The sequence below is a fragment of the Cupressus sempervirens genome, chromosome 4 (genome assembly GCF_028749045.1).
Source record: "Cupressus sempervirens isolate cs-2001-9-10 chromosome 4, ASM2874904v1, whole genome shotgun sequence".
Taxonomy (NCBI): domain Eukaryota; kingdom Viridiplantae; phylum Streptophyta; class Pinopsida; order Cupressales; family Cupressaceae; genus Cupressus; species Cupressus sempervirens.
Window position 1 is genome coordinate 418,484,445 of NC_143121.1, and position 27,007 is coordinate 418,511,451.

Sequence of the window (27,007 nt, forward strand, 5' to 3'; positions counted from 1 at the left end):
GGGTTGAAAAATAATAAAGGATAGAAATTCAGTGCATGTGCGAAAAAAAGGGTGAAGCTAAATTAAATTTAGCTAGGTTACCTGTACAATGATTTTAATAGCTGTGTGTCATATATAGCTTCATCTTAGCAACTCACTATCAAGTGATAGCACAATACATCTTTTCATTTGAATCAATATATTTATTTTTGATTGATAACTAAAAGGTTTTTGTGAAATGAAGAAGAATATTTTAGAGCATGGCTATACTACAAGTAAGTTCACCAACCAATTAAAAATTGAAGAAACTTTTTTCTCAACAAATATAATACTTATTCTATGGACATGAGAGGTTTATGTGGCACAGAAGCCCATGTAAATAAACCCATACAAAGAGAAGTAATGTAATACAAAAGGAAGTTTTATAGAAATGAAGATGGCATATAAACAACCTACAACCATGTGCATTCAAATCAACTACGATCAACATTAAGCTTCAACAACAACTGTAATATACAAAAATTCCAAACTAACAAGAAGACCTTTCTTTTGACTCAAAGATCTAATTAATCAAAAGTTAAGTCCAAATTTGTGAACATTTATTAACTGCAATTAATGAGAACTAAGAATGTAAAATGAAAACCATATATCCCTTGTGGAGTCACAAACCATCCAGAAAGTGAAAAATGGGTGACTATTTCCAAGGATTTAACAAAAAATTCTTAGGAAATCAAAGTAGGGCTAACAGTGGTTCTATCCTTAGCATATTCACTATCATACACAAGAACACAACAGTCTGCTCTATAAGAAAGCAACCCCAAAACTCTGATACCTCTCCTATCTGACTGTGTCCCATATCTGCAATGGAAAAGTAATCCCATAGTTGACTTCACTATTTAAGATGAAATGGAAATTTGGAGTTGAACATTTTTTCAAAAAAAGAAATGCCCAAATAAAAGACACACAATGAAGTAGCTTGATGTAGCCAGTAAATTCAAAAAAGAAACAAGAAGCACCAAATACTAACATCTTAAATTCAATGCAAATTACTAATTAGCGAAAATGTATAAAGATTATACCAATTTGTTATTTTAACTTTCTATTTTTTCATGATACCCCAATGTTACAAGTCTGTCATCAACTTGAAGTGCTTTCATCACAAAGTCTACACCAATGGTTGATTTGTACTAGTTTTACTAAGTCTTTTATTTAGCCTATATGAAACATACTATGCTGAAACATAATGAATTAACTACTACCCCTTACGATGCTTTGTTATCTTGGAAGTCTATATGAAACACACTATCCTAAAAAAAAATGAATTAAAGCTACTAAACCAATATCTTAGAAAAAAAGAACCAAAATGAGATGATGTAACATATCTCAAATTTGAACATTCTATTTTAAATTTAATAACTCTTTATAACTCTTTATGTTGTGATCTATGATGATAGGGGAGAGGACCCGGTACTTGAACACCCTAACTTTGCGCTTATCAAAACCCTACGTAAAAAAATTGAATCGCTCCGCTTACTTGGCGAGTCGTCTACTTATAACTAAGGTTTCAAGTCCACATCACTCGTTATGATGCCATATCAACATGCTTTTTGCCAAGTTGTCTAAAATAGCCCAAAAAAAAAGTGAGACCAACAGTCATGCATAAAGGGTACCCATAGTTGAACAGTTGATGTGGCATCACATCATTGGTTACTTTTTAGATCAAAGAGTACATTTTCATTTTTTTTTGGTAAACATCATTGTACTAACAAATTTAAAGTCACAAGTATTGGGGCAATATTGTCAAAAAAAATTGGACATTAAGTCAGCAAGTGTAGGTATAAAGTAAACAATTCCTATCACAACCATTGGAACCTATTCAAGTACTGGGTCCTCTCCCCTATATATCCTTTATATATGAAAGGAAAATTACCTACAATTATAAAATCTTTAAAAAATTAAGAAATATAAGTTTTTAGCTACAATTTACAATATCAGATTGATATTTGAAAAAACCTATAAAGTTGTATTGCCTTTTTCCTTTTGCTTTCCAAAATGTTTGGCTCTATTAAAGCAAAAAAATTTGCCTCTATTTCAGTGATGAGCACACTATTCTTGTAGGCTTGAAAATGTAGCAAAGAAATCACAGATGAACAATAACTTATAGTATTAGGCCTTTAAAATGTGTAATGTTTGAAAGTAACGTAGGTTAGGAGGAGCAACATTACCAGTAAATCATAGCGAGAGATGGTAGTGACCAAGACATGGAGAAGTGACTCGGTATTATTTATTGTAGATAAGTATTGCATGAATTTATGGAGTGATTAGTAATATTTTTCTAGTACTTGAAAACAAAATTAAAATATTACCAACACTTGAGCTTTAAAAAAGACCATCCTTTCCTTCCTCTCATAGATATAAGGTAAACATATCTTCTATGTTTTTTGAAGTATTCATGGATACAATCCAAGTGATTGGAGACATGATCATCAAATCCTATTATTTTTGTGTCATTTAAAATGTTGTAAAATGACATAATGATTAAACTCAACTTCCATCCAGGTAGTGACAATTGCCCATACTATTAGAGAGTAAGAGGAAGTGAATTTGAACGATTTAAAAAAATATATATTAAAAAAATTATTAATATATCTTTAAAAAAAATTAATAGAATAGGTATGTTACATAAGTAGTACATTATTGTAAAAATAAATAATAATTTTTTTTTTTCATATAGTTTTAATGTTTCTAGATTATTTAAAATGATCTTTTTAATTTTGTATTGTTCAATTGTTTTAAGAAAAAGTGACTAAGTGCTCAAAATTTTAATTTTAGATGAATTTTATGGAGAGAAATTGAGTCTCCTAATCATTTTAACATAGATTATTATTCCAAAAGATTCCATTTACTATGCATCTCAATGTCTAACATCCACCATCCATCTTCTCATCATGAAATTTTTATCTTATGACCGATATTTAAATATTGAACAATTTCAAACTTACCATATATTTTTTATTGATTACAAATCATATATGAAGTTTCAATCATTGAAATTCTTTTTATAAATTATATGAAGGAGATTTTAAATATCATAAGTGGGAGAAACATCTGAAAAAAAAAAAAAAAGATTATATTTTGTCAAGCACCTATCTATGATAAGGACTTGATATTTGTAATGCCCATATGTATGATCTGTTCACATTTACAGGTTATTAATAAACAAAAGATTCTCCTTGTCATTTGAATAGTTTCAATATAAGAATGTTTAATTGAAAACATTTCACTCTAAAAACCCAAGATCTTAATGAATCATGTTATAGATTCTTGTAAAAGATATAAAACAACAAAAAAGTTGGGTTTGTTCAGTGAAAAGGAAATCCCAATGAAAAGAAAAATTCAACTTGTTGCCTGTTTACTTTAAACAAACCATCATAGGGTCACAAAATATATGATTTTGTCAAACTACTGGCAAACCTAATGTTTGATGGATTTCATACTGAATAATTTGAAATTTAGTATTTTTTGAATGGTTGAAAGGAGACGAGTGCTTTATGCTGGATGAAAACAAAAACCACAAACATGTTTCCTAAAAAGTTGTGTTATCATCTAAAATGTTAGTCTTATTCCTTTTCATTATTGTATTGATGATTAAGTTCACCTGTATGTATTGGCTTTTATAAATCTAATCATTCTTGTTAGGCTAGTATGCCATCCATATTCTATTATCATACTTGAATCCATGTTATGATAACTAAATTCAATCCTATGGCATTAATAGATCATATTGACATTAAATATTAGAAAATATACATGATTTTCTTATAAGCATGAATCTAATTCCTTTAGAGAATAAATAATATTCTCATATGACCATGAATATAATTCCTTTTCATGTAACTACCTGTTATAAATTATGATCTTATAAGAATAGTAAAGCTAAGAACAAATGAATTTTTGAAAGGTTATTGACAATCAATTAAATCTAAGAAATATAATAAAAACTTAATATTTAGAGTTATAGAATATTTATAATATTCAATATATATATATATATAAATAAATATTATTTTTAAATAATTAATAAACATTAAAAATATATTTAATACATTGATTATAAATGTATAATTTATATTTAATATTTTGTCATGTTTTTATTTATAATCACAATATTATTTTTTATAATATTATTCTATATAGATTATTAATTTTATATAATTATGTTTTATCATGTAACTTTTTCCTTGTCTCTTAGTGAGGTCTTTGTTCCATAGTAGTGTTTACTTATCTTGTTGAAAGGGTTTTTTTTATTAATGTTGTTTTTAATGTAAATTTGGTGAAAGGGCCGAATTATTGGCTTTGGAATTCCTAATGTCCAAACAACCTCACATTGCAATCATAATGAATGCCAAAAACAATAGTGTAAGAACAAGAGTCACTAATGTATTTGTGGAAGCTGAAAGTTTTTTTTTGGAGAAACTCAGAAAGAAGGAGAGAGTTTCCAAATTCCAAGTTGGTCTACGGGTTTCCTAATTAAAATATATCTAGAAAGATTAAATCCAATTTACACATTATCAAAATCCTTTCATGATTATTTTTGAGCTTGCAACATTTAAAAATTAATGTTGGAAATTAATGCATGTCTAACATTACATGTGTTAGTGTGACTTCATTAGTTTGAAGCATGATTCATGACTGAATTGGGTAATTAAGTTCTAGAAGTTTTTTAGAATAGAACTCTAAATATGTCAAATGAACTAATTTATTGTCATTTTTGAAATCTATATTTATGGTGAGTTATGGTACTTCCTTGAATACATATAATGTAATCATCATAACCCTTAGGTCATGTTTGGTAGTCAAAATTCGATGGGAATAGGAGAATTTGATTGCTAGAATTCAAAAATTCAGCATTTGGTTGTAAACATAAAAAGTAGAATTAGAATTTATTAATTCTAATTTTAGCCCAAAATTAACATAGTGGAATTCCTATTTAAAAGGTGAAATAGGAATAGCCTAATCCTGTTCCATTTTTTTCAAACCAAATTTTATATCTCGTCAAGTCTAGCCCTAGTTGCATAAGCCAAATTATTGGAGGTAAGTTATTTTCTGGTGAAATGTGGTGAGACAAACAATGATAGAGGCATAGTTGAGGAGTTCAAATTATTTTCTTCTCAAATGTAATGAGCAAGCGCAACTCCAAAATGATCGTTAAATTTGTTTGGTGCTCAAATTGTTAAAAAATAAATAAAAAATAATTCCAATCCCAATTTCAAATATTGCAACCAAACATAGAATATGCATCTTTTGACTTCTCTTCTAATTCAACCAAATAGGTCCAAATGATATTCCAAAAATTATTTTAAGAATGCACGAATTCTAGAAGAAGGATTATTCCAACATTACTGAATGTCACGTTCGAAAATTCTTGCAACCAAATGGACCCTTATCACTTTCAAATGTCATGCTTTTAGTAAATCAAAACCCCAGTAAAAAGGAGTAGTGTTTAGGAATGACATATTACCAAGTTGGTAGTGGACAACCATTGTCATGAATTTTGACCTATTCTCCAACCCCTTGCTATAGGCCTCTATTGTTGTCTACCTAGTTCTTGTAGGAAATAGTGAAAACCTCATTAGGAGGGTTATTGAAAAGAATGACTCATTCAAACAAAAATGAAATCAATGATGGGAAATATGCCCATTCAATCAGTAAAATTTATAGCAGCTTTGGTGGTTGAATTGTGGTAATTATAAAGCTAGTGTACTACGGATAATTTTGGTTAATCCAACGTTCACCTCAACCATAGACTCATGGCCCCTCATTTGAATGAGAAGCAACTAACTATCCATCTAGGTTTCTATGTCACTTGGCATAGTTGTAACTAGGATGGTGGTACAATGGCTAGTAGTGGGGGTGAGAAAATCCTAGTAGCCCTCTTAAAAAAATGTAGTGTGACGAATTTTTAGTGGGATTTTACTTAGGGGAAAGACTATTAGCTAACCACAATACAAAATATCATCAAAACTTGTATATAAGATTCACAACAAATGTATCAGCAATGAAACCATTTTGATATTTGACTTCTTATCTCTCACATAGAAGCTGGGGTCCAACATGCTTTCTCAATGCTATAAATTTACATGTACATCATCACTATTACTTGAGGTCTTATGCATTGATGATGGGATTAATATATCTAGTGAGTGTTGTGATGTGGAGTCTAATCAAACTTAGAGGTTTATTAGACACAATTTCCCTCTAGATTATTTCTACGGGGGTTTGGGGGTAGCACCCCAAGACAGGGTCAAGGGACAACACCTCTACGAGGTCTTAGGGCATCATCATGTGCACTCCCTGTTGTAGTAAAGGGTGGGGTCAAGGGGCAAGACCCCCATGGGGGTTTTGGGGAGCAATGCCCCTAAAGCCAAAAATGGCCTTATATTGTAAAAGGGGTTGGCTACCTTTTTTTGTATTATTCTAGCCCTAATTTTGTAAGCAACAAATGATTGTCTAAAAAGGCTTAGGGTTAGGGATTTCATTATGGATGGTGATATTTTAGCTTCCTACGGTGGTATTGAGATGTAAGGGATTACATATTGTAATCAATGGATAATAATAATATTGGACTTTCTATTGGTGGATGTAGCCTATGGATTGGGTGAACCACATTAAATCTTGGTATCTTGTGTTCTCTTTTATGCAATCTACTATTTTCTAGTACTGGTTATATTTGCATGTAACTATTATTTCTATCTAAGGATAATCCTAAGAATGAGAGGGGTATCAATTCTCATCTTGTGGAAGCTTATGTTTTCAATTTAGAGAAAAATAAAGTGGCATGTTCTTCTATGCAAAAATTTTGATCTGCCATAAGTTCATTATGACGAGGATTTTGTTGGTGACTAGTTTTATGTATTCCTTGATCATTGATTGAGCACACATATTTTTATGTTATTTAGAAGTATAAATATTATTAATGGATTTACAAATGTGTTATGTTAATCAGTGTTCTCCTCAGTGACATGATTAGATATTTGTAATGAATTGTTGCTTCAATTTAGCTATCGCCTGATCCCATCTAGTGATTTTGTCCTTCCCTCTTCTATTTCACTCCAATGGAATCTCCTACTACTAGATCTTTGAACATCCCTTCAATTTTTCCTTCTCAATCTCAACTCTATCAAGATCCTTGGCATCTTTATACTCAAAAATATTCCTCTAACTCATTGATCCAATTGATCAACTCCTCTTGGTTAAGATTTCTAACAAATGTGGGAACCTCAAACTCACATCTTTTTCCAATCTTGGAGATGGCCTTTAAAATCCTTTCTTCTTTTGGGTTTAGAATCATCTCTACTTCAATATTTTCTTCTTCTTTTCCTTCATCCTCACTTTCATCTCTTACAATAAGATTCATCCCTCTACATATTTGTTCTTACAATGCTTGCATCTCTCTTTAGAGGGCTCTAAAACCCTCTAGTGTAACACCTATGACTCTTCCATCACACTCTCTTTGTGTAGGCATTTTTTGTACTTCCACTAAAATCTTAGTGTTAACTACCTCATAATCAGTAATATGCATATAAACTCAACCCAAAACATAGTCTTGGTGCAATTGCCTCACAACCACCAAATTTTTTACACACTCAGAAACTCCTACTCTAATATCACTTGATGAAGGGTTCTCTTAATACCAAAAACACATAATAGAAACAAAGACATAACATTGTGTCAAAAATCTACTGGTTTGGTGGAGGATGGATGGACTACAGTAAAAGGAAAAAAGGTCAAGCCATCTGATCCCTCTTTTGATATGGCATTATAGTCTAATAAGAAGGGTTCAAAAGGGAAAGTTTGATGTGGCTATCCTGGCTTTTGGCATGTTGTTCTTTGTAGCATCTCTTGGCTCTTTTGGCCTATTTTTCTTTGTAGTGTGTCTCACCATGGGGCTTCAGGAGCCTAGTTAAAACCTATTTTTGTGGTTGTAGTGTTCTATTTTATACATATTTCCACCTTGGTCACCTTTTATTTGGTGACATGTTTCAACTTGAATTGTTGATTTATATAGGGTTTCAAGACCCCTTCAAAACTTGTTTGGGGTTTCAAGTGCCCATTTAAAACCTATTTGTGTGGCTAATGGGTACTTTGTTATTTGTGATGCCACCCTGGTCAATATGTCTTGTTGGGTGACCTATTTCACCTTTGGACTACAATTTTGTTTGGTTTGGGTTTCTTTGAATTTTTTTGGATTTGTAAAGGGTTTTAGATTCCCTTCAAAATCTATTTTTCTTATCAAAAACAAAGAAATAACACAAATTGACAAGAAAAAAATGGGTTCTTCTTATAGTAAAAAATGATGAATGATAAAGTTTTGAAATATAATATGCAAACCCATGTGGACACCTTCATTACAGTAGTTTGCAACATAGAGCTATGAACTATCACCCATAGTTGTCCTAGATAATGTAGAAGAATTTCTCATATTTTTTTACACCACTTAGGAAGTTTCTAAGCATCAAACCTAAAACCTTGAGATTGACTAACCTTAAAATTACATTTACAGTTGGCCCAAGACACCTTTATAACCATTTTTTATAATCCTTAGCTTCTAATATATACAACCCAACTTGTACAAGCTCTAGTTGACCCCATTGTAGAACTCATTCAGGGCCTCTACGATATTTAATGTTGAACCTAAAGTTTTTATATAAAAATTATAAACCAAAAATCTATAATAAATACATGAATACTCATGATATCATACTGAGCCTCAACTGGCAGGCTGATATATCCAAGATGAACATTTAACTCTGAAATTAGGAGATTCTAAGCTCATATGACCAACTTAATAAGTAGTAAGCCTTCACAGACAATAACTCTACACTAAGACAACCCTTAGTCAAGAAACTAAAAAGGAAATATTTTCGGGTGATGAAAGATTGTTTTTACACCAAGGATGCTCCTACATCACCTACCACCTGTGTACATCATAATGAAGTGAAAACTTTTAAATTATGTCATGTGTATTTGTAGAAGTTATTGAAAGGTGATGATATTACAATAATTTATTTTTCTATTATGATGGATATCTTATAATGTCTATGCAGATCATGATAGATTATACTATGCATAGTGAATGTTTATATGGTAAGTACTACGAGACTATGTGTGTACATATCTTATAAACATTTTTTGAGTACATGGTGAATTTTATGCAAATTGATGTTCTGGAGGGCCATTACATAGAGTACTTGGTGAACATCATATGAACTAATCTTCTAGAAGGTCATTACTCAAAGAGTATTTGGTGAATATCATGTACTTTGGGAGACCAATACTCATTATATTAGATGTGATATCAATTATTTTTGGTAATTGGTGAATCTCTTGTATTCTAGGAGACCAATCATGATATTAGACATGATATCAAAACCTTTTGGGTACTTGGTAAATATCATTGATATTCTAAGAGACCAATATTCATGATATCAAATGTGATATCAAAACCTTTGAGTACTTGGTGAATATCATGTTGGAACAAAAAATATGTTGTCTTACATGTCAAACCTTATTAGAGAGATAGTTCCTACCTGAGTAGAGTTCCATATCAAGATGATTGATGAAGAGGATTTGAGGACAAGAGATTAAAAAAAGACTTAGAGGAAAGGTTAAGTAATGTGAGACTATAATGGGCACTTGATCAATTATAACTTGACAAGATAATGTGATTATTTAATCATAACCTAAGTAGAGAAGAGAAGTTGTATTGAATCCTAGAAGGAATTCTCAAAGAAAGACTAAATGCATATGATTGACCAAAAAACAAAGTAGGAGATTAAGGGACTTCAAGTTTATGCTAAGTGATGCTAGTGTTAAGTGAGTGACAATATAACTTGAGTAGAATATAGTGTCAAATGAGCATCGATATCAACCCAATACCAAAAAGTGTTTTGAATAGAACAATTATTATTGAACAAGTAATTTAGTGATGACCAAGAAATTCAATGATGATTGAATGTTAGAAGACAACGATGACTGAGTGACAGTATAAGCCGAGTCGAATACAGTGTCGACTGAATATTAGTATTGATTGAGCATCTAAAAGTGTGCTAAATAGAATAACTAGTATTGACCAAATAATTTAGTGATGACCAAGTAATTTAGTGATGACCAATTAATTCACTGATGATTTAATGTTTGAAGATAGTGATGATCAAGTTATAAAATTTGATATTTTGTGAGGAATCTTGATTTCCAGATGTCACAATTAAATTCTTGGATTATGTAAAATGTGTTGAAGATAAGGATGGATAACCTAGAGCATTTAAAGCATGATAGATAGTAATTGTGTGATTTTAGGCACATATTCAAAGAGAAGTTTAAAGAAGTATTGAGAAGGGGAGAAGGAGAATGAAATGATGGAAGGATTTGATGAATATGACCAAACACTAAGATCTACGATGATGTTTAAGAGGAAAAAGAGAAAAATACCTATTTAAGGAGGCATAAGGGCTAATCTAAATTAGGTTGGCAGAGCTGGTGAAGACCTTAGCTAGAAGTAGATGTTTCAATACTTTATCATGTATTTATTTATATGGACAATATTATTTTTTATAATATTATTCTACATTGATTATTAATTTTATTTAATTATTTTTTATCACATAACTTTTTCCTTGTCTCTTAGTAAGGACTTTGTTCCACAATAGTGTTTACTTATCTTGTGGAAAGGGTTTGTTTTATTAATGTGGTTTTTATTGTAAATTTGTGGAAAGGGCCGAATTGTTGGCTTTGGAATTCCTAATGTCCAAATAACCTCACATTGTAGTCAGGATGAATGCAAACATCAACATCGAGACAAGAGACTAATGTATTTATGGAAGCTAAAAGTTTTTTAGAGAAACTCAAAAAGAAGGAGAGAGTTTCAAAATTCCATGTTGGTCTGTAGGTTTCCTAATTAAATTATATTTGGGAAGATTGAATCCAATTTACAAATTATTGGAATCCTTTCATGAGGGAAAATATTTTTTTTTTTGAGCTTGCAATGTTTAAAACTTAATGTTTAAGATTACTACATATCTAACATCACATGTGTTAGTGTGCCTTCATTAATTTGAAGCGTGAGTCATAACTGAATTGGGGTAATTAAGTTCTAGAAGTTTGTTAGAATAGAACTCTAAATATGTTGAATGACCTAATTTGTTCCCATTTTTAAATCTATATTTATGGTGAGTTATTGGTACTTCCTTGAATATGTATAATGTAATCATCCTAACCCTTATTGCTTTCAGATCTCATGCTTTAAGTAAATCAAAACCACATAAAAGAGAGAAGTATGTAGTAATGAAATATTACCAGGTTATTAGTGACAACCATTATTATGAATTTTGACCTATTCTCCAACCCCTTACTATCTGAACCTCTACTTTTGTCTACCTAGTTCTTGTAGGAAATAGTGAAAACCTCATTAGGAGGGTCATTGAAAGGAATGACTCATTCAAACAAAACTAAAATCAATGATGGGAAATATGCTCATTCAATTAGATACCAAATGATTGATCCCTTACAAAAACCCCACATTTGGAAAATTTATAGCAGGCTTTTGTGGTTGACTTATGGTAATTATAGAGGCAATGTACTACAGATAATTTTGGGTAATCCAACATTCACCTCGACTGGAGACTCATGGCCTCCCATTTGACTGGGAAGTAGCTAGCTATCAATCTAGGTTGCCATGTCACTTGGCATGGTTGTTACTAGGGTCGTGGCATGAAATTTCAAGCAGTGGGGGTGAGAAAATTTTGGTAGCCCTCAACAAGAAGTAGCATAAGGAATTTTTTAGTGGGCTTTTTCTCAAGTGAAAGCTTATCAGCTAACTACAATACAACCTATCATCAAAAATTGTATACAATATTCACAAAAAATGAATCACCAATGTTACCATTTTGATATTTGACTTCTTATCTTGCAAATAGAAGCTAGGGTCCAACATGCTTTCTCAATGCTATAAATTTGCATGTACATCATCACTATTACTTAAGGTCTTATATATCGATGATGGGCTTAATAGATCTAATGAGAGGGGTCTAAATTGTCATCTTGTGGAAGCTTATGTTTTGAATTTAGAGAAAATAAAGTTGCATGTAACTCCATGCATGAATTTTGATCTACCACAAGTTCATTGTGACAGGGATTTTGTTGATGACTAGTTTTACACATTCCAAGATCATTGGTTGAGTACACATATTTGTTATGTTATGTAGAAGTATAAATATTAATAGTGGATTTATAAATGTGTTATGTTAATCATTGTTCTCTTCAGTGGCATGATTGGATATTTGTATTGAATTGTTGCTTCAATTTAGCAATCATTTGATCCCATCTAGTAATTTTGTCCTTCCCTCTTTTATTTCACTCCAACTGAATCCCCTGCCACTGGATCTTCGCACATCCCTTCAGTTTTTCCTTCTCAAACTTGACACCATCAGGATCCTCAACATCTTTATAATCAAAGTATTCCTCCAATTCATTGATGCAATTGATCAACTCCTTTGGGTTAAGATTACTAAAAAATGTGGGAACCTCAAACTTAGGTCTTTTTCCAATCTTGGAGATGACTTTAGAAAGAATTTCATCTTCTAGGTTTAGAATTGCCTCTACTTCAACATTTTCTTCTTCTTTTCCTTTATCCTCACTATCATCTCTTACAACAAGATTTATCCATATATGAAATTGTTCTTACAATGCTTGCATCTCTCTTTAGAGGGCTCTAAAAACCTCTAGTGTAACACCTATGAATCTTCCACCATACTCTCTTTGTGGAGGCATTTTTCATGTTCCATTAAAACCCTAGTACAAACTACCTCACAATCAGTGATATGTCTATACACTCAACCCAAGCCATGGTCCTAGTGCAATTGCCTCACAACCACAAATTTTTTTACACAATCAAAAACTCCTTCTCTAATACCACTTGATGAAGGGTTATCTTAATAACACAAAAACATAATAGAAACAACGAAATAACAAAAATTGACAAGAACAAAATATGGACTTCCTATTATTGTCACAAATGTAGAATTACAGAGTTTTCAAACATAATATGCAAACCCACATGGCACCTTCCTTATAGTAATTTGAAACATAGAGCTAGGAACTATCACCCAGAGTTGTCCTTGATAATGTATGAGAATTCTTCATATAGGCATTTTTACACCACCTACAAAGTTTCTAAGCATCAAACCTAAACCCTCGAGATTGACTAACCTTAAAATTACATATAGAGTTGGCCTGAGGCACCTTTGACACTCATTTTGGAATTTTTTGTTGGTCCAACTTTGGAAGGCCATAAATTTTGAGCCATTAGTCTAATTGGCCTAACTAACTACTTTTTAGAATCTTTAGCTTCTAATATATAGGGCCCAACTCGCACAAGCTCAACTCGCACAAGCTCCAATTGAGCCCATTTTAGAACTCATTCGGGGCCTCTAAGCTATTTAATGTTGAACCTAAAGTTTTTATACAAAAATTACACACCAAAAATCCATAATAAATCTAGGAATACTCATGATATGATACTAAGCCTCAATTGGTAGGCTAATCTATACAATATGAACATCCAGATCTCTGAAATTAGAAAATTCTAAGCTTGTATGACCAACTTACTAAGTAGCAAGCCTTAACAAACAAAAAATCTACACTAAGACAACCCTTATTCAGGAAACAAAGAAGGAAATATTTTTGTGTGATGTAAGATTGTTCTTACACCTAGGATGCTCCTACATCACGTACCGCTTGTGTGCATCATTAGGAAGTGAAATTTTTTAAAATATGTCACTTGTATTTGTAGAAGTTATTGAAAGGTGACGATGTTAAAATGACTTAATTTTCTATTGTGATGGATATATTATCATTTCTATGTAGATCATGATAGAGTATACTATGCATGGTGGATGTTTATATGGTAAGTATTATGAGAATGCATGTGCACATACCTTATAAACAATTTTTTGAGCACATGGTGATTTTTATGCAAATTGATGTTCTAGAGGGTCATTACATAGAGTACTTGGTGAAAATCATGCAAATTGATGTTTTGGAAGGCCATTACTCAAAGATTATTTGGTGAACATCATGTATTTCGGGAGACCAATACTCATGATATCATATGTGATATCAATTTTTTAAGTAATTGGTGAATCTCATGTATTTTGGGAGAGAAATCATGATATTAGACATGATATCAAGATTTTTTGAGTACTTGGTAAATATCATTGATATTATGAGAGACCAATACTCAGATATCAAATGTGATATCAAAACCTTTGAGTGCTTGGTGAATATCATGTTGGAACAAAAATTATGTTGTCTTAGATGTCAAATCTTATTAGTGAGATAGTTCCTACCTGAGTAGAGTTCCATATCAAGATGATTGATGAAGAGGATTTGAGAACAAGAGATTAAAAAAGAAACTAGAGGAAGGTTGAGTAATGTGAAACTACAATGGGTACTTGTTCAGTTATACCTTGACAAGATAATTTGATTATTTAATCATAACTTAAGTGGAGAAGACAAATTGTATTGAATCCTAGAAGGAATGATCAAAGATAGACCAAATCCATATGATTGATCAAAAAAATAAGTAGGAGATTAAGGGACTTGAAGTATATGTTGAATGATGCTAGTGTTGAGCAAGCAACAATAAATGTTGAGTAGAATATAGTGTCGAAGGAGCAACAGTATCAACCAAATATCAAAAAGTGTTTCAAACAGAACAATTAGTATTGATCGAGTAATGTAGTGATGACTGAGTAATTCAATGATGACTAAATATTAGAAGATAGTGATGACTGAGTGACAGTATAAGCCAAGCAGAATACAGTGTCGACTAAACATCATTACCGATTAAGCATCTAAAGGTGTGTTATATAGAACAACTAGTATTGACCGAGTAATTTAGTGATGACCAATTAATTCAATGATGTTGAATGTCTAAAGATAGTGATGATTGAGTGCTAGAATTTGATAGTTTGTGAGGAATATTGATTTATAGCTATCACAATTGAATTCTTGGATTATGTAAAATTGTTAAAGATAAGGATGGATAACCTAGAGCATTTAAAGCATGATAGATTGTAATTGTGTGCGGCATAGATTCAAAGAGAAGTTTTAAGAAGTATCTAGAAGGGGAGAAGGCTAATATTTGATGAATATAACCAAACACAAAGATCTATGATGTTGTTTAAGAGGAAAAAGAGAAAAAACTACCTATTTAAGGAGGCATAAGAGCTAAGGTTAGCAGAGCTAGTGAAGACCTTAGCTAGGAGTAGATGTTTGTTGATGCTATTGATTTGTGAACTTAAGAAAGAGGTTGAGAAGAATAATGAAGAGGTGAATCGAGATCACTTGAAGGATTTCCAAGAAGATAAAAGAAACAAGTTATAGATGAAGTTAGATAGTGGATCAACATATGTGATACATTGTTATTTGTATTTGCAAAGTAATTTGTTTTTATTCAAATCAACTTGTTGTTACATTCTAAACATTGTATAAATTTTAAATCATTTAATCAAGGTGACATTTTAATGGAATGTTCTAAAGCCCTCTAATGAGGCCATTCCTAACAGGGTGATTAAATCCTTTATCTGGGTCACACCTAATAGTGTGTATTGTAACCTTTCACAGGGTAGGCTCCTCACAAAGCTCACTTTAGAAGAGTGAAAATATGGTAGCACATTACTAGTTTTTCCCACAAAACATGCCAACATCAAATTTATAACATCATATGTTGAAAATCCATTTTTGATTTCTTGTTGACCAACATTGACTCATGTTGACCAATTAGAAACTAATGCAACATTAGTACAAAAACATGACCAAATGATTAAAAAATTAAATGACATGACTCCTACATGCCTAAATAATTAAATGCATTGATAGTCCTCATGACTTGAAAAATCTCATCCTTTGAGTTTCTAGCTCCTACAAATTTAATCTGTACTTGATAATATCATTCTATGATATCCATACTTCCTCAACCCATGGAAGACCTTTCCATTTGACAAATTAGTTTTTATTGGTTCCCTTCATTATCTTCCTAACTACTTTTTTATCAAGAATACCTTCGAATTTTATGGGTTCACTAGTGGAAATTCCTTAACCCATTCCACATATTCTATAGTGCCCTATCTCATTTTCAGATCATTGACTTCATTGTTCCCTTTGTACAAGTCAATTTTGCATATCAATCTGGTATAGAAATAGCTCCTAAGAGGCAACTATCTTCTCAAATATTTCCCCCAAAAAATAAACTGAATCAACCAATCTATATCAATCAAATTGGATTCACATAACTAACAATATTCCGTGCCCAATTAATATTACAATTGGTATTTAATAACTGATAATATTTAAATCAAACTTCTAAGACAATGAATCATTCTTTCTTTAAAAATGAATCTACTAAATTCTAGATAAATTTTGAAAGAACTAGCAACATATCTAACTTAGAGCAATTGATAAAAATATGTTCGATACCAATGAAATGGTAAAACTCAATGAAAACAATAATAAGAGAATTGTTACTAAATCACATTGAACCAAACCCAAAGTAAAGATAACTAAAGGACCTTTATGAAACTATAAGATGCAGAAATATATATATTTTCATATGAGTTCATTTAAATAGAAACAAAATTCAAAATTATAGAAAAAAAAACATAGAAAATTAGCTTGAAAACTTACAAAGACAAACTTATTTTCATTTCTATTCTCTTTAAAACTTCTCCAATTGTTCCATTGTATAAGTCATGACCAATACATTAGTTTTTGATGCATTTCCAAGTTCTTTAACTTGTTATCTACCCCTAATGACCATTCACCTTCCTTTCTATCAAATTTACATATTCTCAACTTTTTATGACAATACTTCTTTTAAACATATTGACAACTTTGCATCTATCTTGAAAATATGACCTTAACATTTTGTGAGGAAATCTTGATTTCTAGCTAACATGATTGAATTCTTGGAATATGTAAAATGTGTTGAAGATAAGGATGGATGGCCTTGAACATTTAATGCATGATGAACCATGTTTTTATGCTCCTTTGTATAATTTCAAAGAGAAGTTTTAAGAAGTATCTAGAAGGAGAGAAGGAGAAAAAAATCACAGAAGGATTTAATGAATATGACCAAACCTTAATATATAAGGTGATATTTAAGTGGAAAAAGAGAAAAACTATCTATTTAAGGAGGAATAATGACTAATCTAAATGAGGTTAGAATAGCTAGTGAAGACCTTAGCGAGGAGTAGATATTTTTTGATGCTATTGACTGGTGAACTTAAGCAAGACGCTGAGAACAGTTTTGAAGAGGTGAAGTGCGATCACTTGAAGGATTGCCAAGAAGATTAGAGACAAAGATGATAGAAGAATTTAGTTAGTGAATCAACATATGAGCTACATTGTGATCTATATTTATAAAGTGAGTTGTATTTATTCAAATCACCTATTGTTACTTTCTAACCAATGTATCAGTTTGAAGTCCTTTAATCAAGGTAATATTCTAAAGGAATTTTCTAAATCCCTTTAACTAGGTCACTCTTAATAGGATGATTAAGTCTTTTAATAGGGTCACACCTAACAATGTGTATTGTAACCTTTAACAAGGTTGGTTCCTCATGGATCTTACTTTAGAAGAGTGAAAATTTTGTAGCATGTTATTGGTGGTTTTTCCCAAATTGAGTTTTCACGTAAATTTGGGTGTCATACTTGTGTGGATGTTATTTGAAATGTTTTATTTTAATATTTTACATTTTGCAAAATTGTTACTATTTGGACAGAAAATTGCAAGTTTTATGTTACTCACTATTTTCTATAGAGATTGAGCTACCTAATGATTAGATCTAAATTGTTTGAAGTGACTGGAAGTTGAATTGGTATATTTGGACCTAATGATAATTGATTCACTCTCCTTTCCCTCTCAGTTATCCTAAATTGATTCTAACATATCATTGATATTTAGGGAGACCAATATTCATGACATCAAATGTGATATCAGACCTTATTTGAGTATTTGGTGAATATCATGTGTTGATATTGTAGAAGATTGATACTCATGAAATAAAATATGATATCAAAATGGTGGATATCTTCTTATCAAATATATCTTTAAAATTTGTCATAGATAATATTACCAATGGTTTATTATGTGTCACATGTTTATCCTCCCTAGGTAAGAGGGAGTGTTGATGTTTTGGTAGCTTTAGTAGGATAAACTTGCGAGATCAAAGAGAAGTTAATATAATATTATATATTTATGTGTGTGTGTGTGTGTGTGTCTATATATATATATATATATATATATATATATATATATATATATATATATATATATATATATATATATATATATATATATGTATGTATGTATGTATGTATGTATGTATGTATGTATGTATGTATGTATGTATGTATGTATGTATGTATAAAATGTTGTTGTTGAGAAGTGTTTTAAAGTGAGAAAGAAGAGTTTATGACATATGAAAGTGTTGAGGATATCAGAGACTAGAGTTTTAACTGGTATAATGTGATGAAAAATTGAGAAGAAGTGAGATCTAATCAAGCAAAGTATGTTTCTATCATACAGATCACTTGTTGCTACTTTCTAATCATTGTAGTAGTATAAATACTTAAATATTAAGGTAGACCTAACAATATTTTATGTAAATATCTTAACCAAGTACACATTTATAATAATGTTGTAAAATTCTCAAAGAAGGTAGATCTTATTAGATATGATTGTACACTCTTAATAGAGTAAGTCACTAGAAGTGACAAAACATTGTAATCCTAACAAGGCATCCTCTTACTATAACAATGATGGATTTGTGGGTACTATCCCCATATTAGTTTTCCCTTTGACCAAGGTTTTCTACATAACCAAATACTTGTGTAATGTATTATGATTTTATGTTTACAAGTTAATGGCAGATGCATATTAGATTAGTTAAGTTACTTTGACTTATAATTTTTGTTGTAAATGTTATGTGATTGTAGAGTTACAAAGGAATCAAGGAAAATACTAAATTTTTTTAAAGTTGAAAATTTTAGAGGATACTGATTCACCCCCCTCTCAACATCCTACCTTTCTCACTATTCCAACAATTGGTATCCAAGTCTGTTAATCTCAGATTGGTTTTGACAAATGAGTGACAATATACTTAAGTCATTTACTTAGTTCATGTCGAAGAAGTAATACATGCCAAGCATAAGTTGTCAGATAATTTATGCCAAGTAACTAGTAAGTGCCAAGTTACTCAAGTGTGGAGCAGATAGTATGTGCCAAGCTATTTATATGTCGAGTGATTAGTGGTGTTAAGTCATTTAGAGGCCAAGTTACAACATTGAAGTTGTAGTTGATGTTGAGCATCAGGGACTTCAAATGTTGAGTTATACAGTTTTGATATAGATATTTGTAATGGCACAAACTTCTATGTAAATATTTTTTGGGCTGACTTAAGGATTTTTTAACAATATTTGATGATAAGGATGAATCTTAGTTGTGAATCCCTACACATTACATGCATCCAATCAAAAAGAGGGAAAGATTAAGCAGCAATAAGGATGAATCAAAATTGTTGATTCATACTTAACCTTAAGTCACCTAGGTATTCTTAAGGAGGACAAACCCTAAAAAAATTATGTATGCTTAAGCAGAATTGAAGAGAGTTTGTATGCACAAATAGAGCATTCATGGTGGCTAAGGAGTTGTAATTTGAGTTACATTGCACAATCAGTCAGGGGAGAATAGAAGAAAGGAATCAAAAGAAAGTAGAGATACATATGATCAGAAAGGATCAAGTACACATTAGGAAAGAGGTGATCTGACATCAAGCAATAGAGTGCTAACTAAAGGATCATTTCTGAAACATTTTAACAGGTGAATCAATTAAATCGCTTAATAGAATAGTCCTAATAGGCTATTGTAAATCCTTTAATAGGGTGTTTACTTTATTGTAAGTTAAAGTCCTCTTACCAAGAACACTTCTAATAGGGTGTTGAAATCCTTTATTAGGGTAAGATCTAACATTCTTGTAAGCCTTTAACAGGGAAGACCTTTCATAGGGTAGATCATGTTTCATGATCAAAATATTGTAACCTTCATTGGATACACTTTATTACTGCAGTAGTGAATATTTGTGGTGTCATCCCCACCCCAGTTTTACCTTCTCCTTGGAGGGTTTCTTGGTAACCAAATATCTTGTGTCATACATGTGTTGAATTTTTTTCTTTCATGTTATGAATATATATGCTTAACTTGATATTTCAATTTATATGCATAGGTTGTGAGATGGATGTGTGGTGAATGATTTTGAGGTTGAAAGTTTTAAAGTGCTAATTCACACCTCTGCCTCTCAAAGTTTACTTCCCTATTATATTTCCAATAATTGGTATCAGAGCCCAATTCTCTAAAAGTAAAGCTTTTCAACTTTGCAAAAAGATCATAAAAATGGAAGTTTACAAGTTGAAAAAGACTATATAGAACCCAATGATTAATGTACAACTTGCCCTACATTAGTTGAATAAAGAAAGAGATGAGTTAAAAAAATCATTTAAGAGAAGGAAGGAAATTTTTGTTGAAGAGAATGATACACAATTTCAAGAAATTGACACTATTGAATTGTTTGCAGATGGAAACACCAATAAATTTGATGCATTTTTTGCAGATCTAATGGAAAAAAAATGGAACCCTAACTGAAGAGGTCAGAAATATCAAGAGAGAACAAGAAGTCCAATCAATATTGCTATGTGAGGTTATCAAGCAAAAAAAGAAATCTGAAGAGGGAAAAGTCATGATTGAAGATGACAAAAGGATTTTGACCAATAGACTAGAATACAAAACATTAGAGGTAAATAGGATTGCCAACATGCAATTAGAAACTTTAAGTCAAATGATGATTGAAAATCATGAATTGAATGAAAAGGATATTGAGATCACAAAAATGGAGTTACAGAATGAACAATTAAGAAATGATCTGGAAAGAGAAAAAGAGTTTCCTAAAAGTTCCAACAAATCTAGTGAAGCCATCAAGTACTTTCAAAAATTGATGAGATCCCCTAAATCAAATAGTAATACTTCTGGATTGGGTTACTGTTGTGGTCTCAAAATGCATGACCCCCTACTTTTTTTAGGCTCTTGAACTCACAATTCGTGATCTAGGAAAATATTAGAGTCAAAAGTTAATAAACCCTAAAACAAAAAATAAAAAATAATTTAAAATAATAATAATAATAATAATAATAATAAAAAATAGTCTTGATGGGTATAAAATAAATCAAAAGGCTGCATTTTATTATTATTTTATTTTATTCAAAGCTCTTTTAGACATCGATTAAACATTTTATTTTGCAATTAGTTTTTTGTCATTAAGCTGATAAACATTTTTCTCATTATGTGTAGGTGATCAAATGGCATCCACATCTGGAGTAGCACCCAAGTCCATAGTTTTCAAATTCCAAGGCATTCCCTCAAAGTCAAGATTTCATGATGATTATGCAAAAATTAGAGATACTGATTTAGGACACATAGTTTTAAGAGAATTCCTCAAAATCTATAACAAACTAATAGCAAGATCTGCATTAGTATCCTCATTGATCCATTCTAGGTTGGTGAACGCAGCTTCACATCCCATATCAGTACAGTCATCAAAACTAATCATGGCCTTGGCACAACATTTTGTTTCTAAAGTAAGGGTCATTAAGAGCATCACTGGAGAGGTTGTGTTGGATCTACGACCTGACAACATTGAGAGGGTCTTTCATCTTCTGAGAGTAGACCAGTTCATTAGGCTCTCATATGAAACAACTAATAAATGGTATAGGGAGCACTAGTAGGAGGAAATTGGCATCATACAATCTTCTTACCTCATTGAAAAGCCTCCTTGGGGAAGAATAACAAGAAATATTGACATGACTTGGGGATACATGAAGGAGGACAATTGATACTCTATCATTCTCTTAAGAAGAGTCATAAGTATACCCATAGTAGGCCACCTCATCACTTTCATGGTCAACTTCATTGAGACCATCAAAGTAATGAAGATACCACTGGACTGGGCCACCATACTAAGTGAAAACTTGTGTGAGCAACTAAGGATGGTGAAGGACAAGAAGAAGTTTTACATAAATTCTTACATGGTATACCTTCTTGCAGCAAGGGTGACAAACTATCCTAGTTTGTACAAGAGAGGCAATATGTAGGATCCTAATGCCTGGTCATACATAGTCTACCCCCAGTTGATGAAGAAGAAACTCTCAGCATAGAGAAAAGAATATAGAATTATGAATGATGCATTCATTTTTGTGATCATTCAATTCATTGAGGAAGACTATAGGAAGAGGTTATCTGATGAAGCCAAAGCATAGATTACAGTTCTTGAAGCCTACTTTATCCAGTTCAAAATGTTCACATATCTTTGGGTAGCTAGTGCCTCCATCAATCCTAAGAAGCTCCCAAGATACCCAAGTGAAAAACTAGTGCTATTGGAGATTGCTCAACAAATTGAGTTGGCCAATGAGAAGATAAAGAGACAATGGAGACTTTGTTGGGCATGACCATTGGTCATTGGAGAATATCAGATGAAGAGAAAGCATGATATTCTGTCCTTTGAGTGGGAGTGGGAGAATTATCCCCTTGAAGAGTACAACTCTCCTTGGCCCTATTTTGATAATATCAGGGGACTGGAGAGTCTGGTAGGAAAAGACTTCCATCATGAGGATGTTATTGAAGATCATTAGATGAACACAACAAATGACTACAATGTTCGCATAAGGGATTATTGTAGGATGAATTTGTATCTAGTAGAGAAGGCTCTCTAGTTGAACATCCCAAAGGAGATAAGGCAAAAATATTATAAGGAGTTACTAGACCCCCTATTCAACACAGACAAGATTGGTGAAAGACCCATTATGAATGCTAAGGTTGACAGGGAAGAGGGTGATGATATTAATCATCAAGCAAGGTATGTCATCAGAATGATGAAGGATTGGATCAAGAAACCTTTTCCACTTGATCCAATTCCTGATACAATGATTTTTCATGCACATGCCTACCTAGAAAGAGGGAGAGGGAAGAAAGTGACAATTCCTACCTTTGCATCCCAGTCTCCTATCAGGCTAGAAATAGTATACCAACTTGATCACCTAGTTGGATACTATCACCCTCCAGAGAGGAAGGGAAATAATAAAAGAAAGAGGAATTTCTCTTAGAGGATTCAAGTAGAATAGGCTATAGAACATGCACCTCCCTAGTAGAAAGAATAGAGTACAAAAGGATCCAAAGATAGTGGAGCTACTCAAGTCCAGGATGAACCTCAGTTGCCTCCTGTTGTGTCCAGCCAACTAGAAGAGGGAGAGATTCCACAAGCCTCCATTCCTCCTTCACATGAAGAGCTAGCTTCTCCTTCTACCTCCAAGAAACAAAAGAAGAGGATCAAAATCTAAATGAAGAAGAGGCAAAGGATCAACAAAAGATTGGTGCCTTCCCCATCTATTCCTAAAACCATCCTAGTCAAGGGAGATGAAGAGGAGGAGGAAGAAGAATAAAAAGAGGAAGAGAAACAAGTACCTCTATAGGGAAGAACTCGGCTAGCAAGAGCCATAGAGTTACAAAGGAGAAAGAGTGCCACAAGTACCTTTCCATCCACCCAAGCAGAACCCTTAGAACTCTCTTCTTTAGAAGATGAAAAATAGTAGTGGGTAGATGAGTAGAGTGAAGAGGCCGATGATATTTTCTCAATGTTAGATTTTGATTTCATTCCCATAGGTATATAATTAATTGGAGATAAGATCAGGGACACCCTTACAGGTTAACCTCAATAGGAAGACTAGACATAGATGCTACTAGATACATAGGGTCCTAATATTACTCCCCCATCTCTACCACAAATTACGGTGGAAAATAGTAGCTTGGTGACTCCTCCACTTTAGATTTTAGAGGAATAATAGGTTTAGAAGGAGTCATCATCAGAGGAGCAGCCAAAACAAATGGCGATCGATGAAGTGTTGAAGGAGGGACAAATAGTGGAATACTCTCAACCACCTTCCCAAGACATTGAGATACAAGCTACAGGATCCATGGAGATAGAAGCTATAGAAGGGGAGCCCTCACAATAGGAGATGACTCCAAGTAGGAGTGATAAGGGGAAGGAGGTAGCAGAACACACCCCTTCATCATCAAGAGCCAAGTCCTTAGAAGAACACATCTCGAGATGGATCTAGAAGGAAATAATGAGGAGCACTAAGCCCCAATTTCATGCTTTAGAAGATGACATTTGTGACATTGTAGAGATCCTAAATAAACTTGATTCTCCATCACAAGAGGTAGCACTGTTGGCATTTGTCACTAGCACAAGGAACTAGGAATTGTTTGCACAAGTGGCCCTCCCTCCTGAAGGTAAAAATGTAGAAGGCCTTTTCCTCGAGGATTATGAATTGAAGGATGTTATGTTGGGAAGGCCTACATAGGATTTAGCCTAACTAATGATGACTATGGGAGTCAAAGAGGTCCTCAAGCACATGGAGCAAGAGGAGGCTGAACTCCAAACACTTTGAAGGCAAGTCAAGATCATAAAAGGATATCTAGTTGAAGTTGTTGGTACTTTGGATCTTGAGCACCCCAAGCAAACCCTGAATACCATACTTAGAGAAGGGGGAGGTGTACAACTAGACCCATTTTTGAAGGGTTGTTAGGAGTGATGAGAAAGCCTTGAAGATAAAGGTGTTACAATAATTATAGGAAATTTGAAGTTACTGCATGCTACATAGGAGAACATGAATAAGATCTTAGCAATTTTGAAGTAGGACTTTAGTATTATGGATGAAATACAGTCCTGGAGTAAGGATTTGTAAACTCTACAAGCCATAAAGGGGCAAAGGTACCACATTTTGATATATGTATATATCAAAGAAGAGCTAGATATGATTGATAACTAGATTGAGAAGATATCAGATAGCAATAAGGTAATGGGAACATTGCATGAGGAGATTCATCGACTCAAGGACCAAGCCTAAGAGAAAATTTTTGAAGAAGAGAAGCTATATAGCGATGCATGTTTGGATATTTTTGAGGATGAGGAATGAGAGAAGTTATTACTGGTTGAGGTAGTAGTAGATAATTTTAAGAAGACTTTGGAGGAGGCATCCAGTGATGAAGATATTCAGCAAGCCTTCAGGATAGAAGAAGCCTTGTTAGAATTGGATACCAAACTTAGAGATTTTACAAATACTCAAATTGAGGTAGACAATTACAAATAGAAGATCAAGGATAAATATGAGGCTTTAGATCTTATAGATGTAGCTAAGATTATTGAGATGATAGATAAATTCAAGGTCAAAAATCCAAACATAGCTTTGGGATGAAAAAGAACAAAACCCAAATGCCAGAATTTCAATTTTGACACTTAGTAAAATTTTGAGATTTTGACCCTATTGAGTTCTGCAGCTCTATAGGTGCATAGGTCTATAGCTCCACAATTTAGAGGCCCACCAATAGTTAATTACTTGTTCCAAAAATAACACTTTCCATGCATTGAGAATACATTCTAACAACAGTTTAACTTCAACACACGCCTAGTGAAGGACCAGCTTCAACTTTTGGCACCTCCAGACACTCCTACTTTGACTGAAGGCTTCCTCCTATTTCTTCTCTTATATTTTCTTTGTTTTTGACAATTAATGAATAGAATATGGATGGATTCCCTCTAACAACTAGATTAATTGTTAGATTGTATATATTTAGTTTGTTTTATTGTTAAAAGCATATTATTGCATGAAGAATGTCTCTCACTCTCAATGCAAATTGAGGAGACAATTTCTTATAAATACCCCATTGTAATATGTAACAAGGGCCACCATTATTATGAAATAAAATTATGCTTTTGGTGCTTGCATTTTGAGTGTAGTGATTCTTGCCTAAATGTGTCATTATTTTGTGAATCTTGTTCATGAGATTGTGATTGAGCCAAAGGTTTATTGCATTGTTTTTGGTTGTGTGATTCTTTAATTCTAGTGTTTTTTGTAGTTTTACAAATTCTACTGATGTATCTAGCTTGAGGAGAGATCACAAATTGTGCCTACATAATTTTTTGTCTTGCATGAGTGCACTTTTTGTGGCCTTGTGATTTGATGAAGAGTGAAACATCATTTAGTTATTGAAATTTCCCATCGACGACTGCATCAGTGGATTCTAGGAATTGCTGCTCCTATCTTCATTGGTTACCTACCAATTTATTTGAAAGCTTAACTCATAGCATGTTATTTTCTATAGCTTATGTCCGTTAGGTTTTCAATTTCATGTTATTTCAATTTCATGTTATTTTCTTTTAGTTTTGTTATTTTCTTTGCTAACCCCTTGTTAGAATAGGAAATCATATTAGTTGTATTGTTAGATTGCATTCATTCAAAAATACAAAAATACAAAAACATAGTTCTTTTGTGTGTTATTTTGAGACAGTGAACAGATTTTGCTTCACCCAAGATAAAAAAAGAACTAGCAAAGGCCTCCTCACGAACAATCACATTTATCTTCAACTAAGAAAATTTTGGTATGTCGCAAGGCAAATACGAAACCTTGTAGTTGATCCCAAAAGATTAGCTTTTCAAGAGAGGAATTTCGCAAAGGATTCCTACTGTTGGGCTCATGCATAATGATTTCCCAATAGTTACACTAGTATTAAAGAAGGAGAATCATCCAAAAGTGGTGAAGAAAGAAATATAAATGGTAAGAACTCTAAACCTACTTGTCATAATTGTGGTAAGATAGGTTATACTACTAATTTTTGTAGGAGATAGTTTGCAAATTAGAATCCTAAGCATAAGTTCATGGGTCATTGCCACGAATGAAACAAATAAGGACATCAAGAACATGAATGTAGAACCAAGACCATAAGCACACAAAGATTTAAAGGATATTGCTATAATTATCAGAAGTATGGATGTAGAGCATATGAGTGAAGATCCAAGCCTAAAT